Source organism: Capsicum annuum, unplaced genomic scaffold (genome assembly GCF_002878395.1).
Source record: "Capsicum annuum cultivar UCD-10X-F1 unplaced genomic scaffold, UCD10Xv1.1 ctg26015, whole genome shotgun sequence".
Classification (NCBI taxonomy): domain Eukaryota; kingdom Viridiplantae; phylum Streptophyta; class Magnoliopsida; order Solanales; family Solanaceae; genus Capsicum; species Capsicum annuum.
This window is the reverse complement of record NW_025832252.1, coordinates 1-2485: the sequence shown is the minus strand read 5'-3', so window position 1 is coordinate 2485 and position 2485 is coordinate 1. Positions and strand designations below refer to the sequence as shown.

The window sequence follows — 2485 nt, the reverse complement described above, 5'->3', positions numbered from 1 at the left end:
GGGGGTGGTAAGGTAGGGGTGAGGTGTCCAAAGTTTGTTATGGATTTTTTATTTTTGGATAAGGGTAGCAAAATGTGTTGTGGGGTTATTATTTCTTTTGTTTTTCTTAGTGGAGGGATTATCAAACAGGGTGGGGTGCACGGTAAGGTGAGGTAAATGGGTAAATTTGACTTTTCGGAGGGTCAAATTTACGTGTCTACAATGGCAACCTTTTTGTTTGTGGGTAAAATTGGTCTGGGTTTAGTATTCCACATTATTCTCGCTGATAGTTTTGTTGAAGTGCTTTGTGTGAATCTACTGATCTGTTAGGTAATAGTGACAGTTGGAGTGCCAATGGTATTTCTTTTGAGTGAGTTTTCTTCAGGGACGGGGAGAACATGGCGGCACCAGTGCCTCTTATCTTTTTAAATTTTCTTAGTGCTATAGAGATTGAAGGATAATTATGGAGGAAGAAGACTTTGGTTGATAATAAAGTCTGGCACTACAACCTAACTTTTGCGGGCTGCTAATACAAAGCATTGATACTTTTGGTTTCTGCATTGTCACTTGCTTCCCAAGTGATTGCCACAGAATAAGAAACAAGGAATGCAACAGCTGTATTTCTTGTTTAGAGGGGTAGCCTGCTGTGAACCAATAAGGCGTTGTCGCTCTTGGTTGATCGCACTGGCTGCTTTGCCATTGTTGTTACTTGGTTGAGTGCTGCATGCCATGCACACCATCTCGCCCTGTGCTGTCGCTCTTGTGTGCGGCAATGGACTTTCCAACGCATGTCTCCGTGACAATATTCACCCAGCTGTGCTGCTGACATAGCTGTCCTGCCCACGTCCTTGTCATTCAAGTGGCTTACATGGTGCACCACCCCTGTGCCACCGTAAACGATGACACCGATAAAACTGTATGGCAGAGTTAGAGTGGTGGGTATGAATGTTTTTGGCTTCGGTTTTGGTACTTGTTTCCAAGTTCTCTGGATAAAAGGAAATAAATGAACTAAAAGACACCTGTATTGGTAGTTTAAGAAATTTAGCTGACAGTGTTTTTCTTTTAAAATGTGCATACATAATAGTAATAAGAAAACAGAAAACATTTAGCCCCGAGATCTCATTTGGCCCTGTATATTGATTACACTGTCAAATATACATGACGGAGTTAGGAGTGAAGCACTGGCTGAGCAGTGATACCCAATACATTTCAACTTTTATGTAAATGTAATCGTCATCCAAAAGTAATATGTACAATAATTCAGCAGTACATTATTATTCGTAATTTTCAGGATAAATTTCGTTGTTACAGTAGTTTGCATGTTTATCCATATTTGATGTTTTTCCTAATTTTCTGTGATACCCAAAGAAGCAGGTAAGCATTGGAAAAACACTATTCTCATGATTAAATAGTGCTAAAAGTTTTTGGATTCTTGTCTTATATTTTTCCACAGTTGTTATTTTATTGTCTCAAGTAGACTCTACTAAGAAATTGCCATTGGTTTATTAAAGGATAAACATGACTAGTTTTTTGATCTCTCTCTCTACCCCCCCTTCTTTTGATAAGTCTGGTAATCCCATGTTTCTGGTCCATTGAGTATCTTGGAAGCAGCAGTTCCTTATCCACCGGGGCTCCGTTTCTTGGCTGCTTGAATGTTGATAACCTCTATCCTACTAAGCACTAAGGAGTGCATTTGTGGAAAGAGATGTAAATTGATCATTATGCATTTTGACGACTGAAGTACTGTAAGAGCTAGTTCTCTTCTATTGCTAGCAAGCAGTCTAGGAGTTAGGTGACTGGCTTTGCTCTTAACTGTGCAATATTTTTTGTTGAAATCTGGCCAAGGCCAACAAGTGTGCTTCCTTTTCTTTAATTCAGCTTAAAAAAGAAAGCTATTTGTATGACTGCTAAAAGTCACTGGCTTAGTTGTGTGTTCTGGGAACTCTGATGAATCTGCTTGGCCTTTGGAAGGTTGGTTTATGTTAATTATACTTTTGAGGGTAATGCATGATATCATCCTAGAATTTAACTCCTATTTGATTTGTAATTTTAAATTCTTCTGTTGCATTTAGTTGTTTTGGAAGATAATAAGATATATATGTGGACTGCACTAGTGAAGTTCACATGGTTGCTCGAGGTGTAAGTTTTGTTCTTCTTTCTTATGTTTTGATTGTTATGCAGACCGATTCAGTTCATCTTGGGGCTATTCTGGAGGTCTGAGGAACTCAGATGCTTGTACTCCAGAATTGAAGGTACAGAGGATTAACCTGTTGCATTTATTGATTCTTCTCTTGCTTTTGTATTATCCTTACTCTAATGTTAGATGGACTTTCTAGACATCTTTAGAATGCGACAACCCAAAAGAGTCTGAATCACCGCGCTTTCAAGCTTTACTCCGGGTGACTAGTGCTCCAAGGAAACGGTTTCCTGCAGATATAAAAAGTTTTTCGCATGAACTGAACTCCAAAGGTGTACGACCTTTTCCATTCTGGAAACCTCGAGGTTT

The 2485-nt window shown here is 39.1% G+C and overlaps 1 long non-coding RNA gene across 1 annotated transcript; it reads left to right on the top strand.

Annotated features, from left to right (window-relative positions):
• The first annotated feature begins 6 nt into the window (after positions 1–6).
• Positions 7–2485, top strand: LOC124890844. The gene is made up of 2 exons (XR_007049392.1): positions 7–2231; positions 2316–2485. It is a non-coding gene; the product is annotated as an uncharacterized LOC124890844 (long non-coding RNA).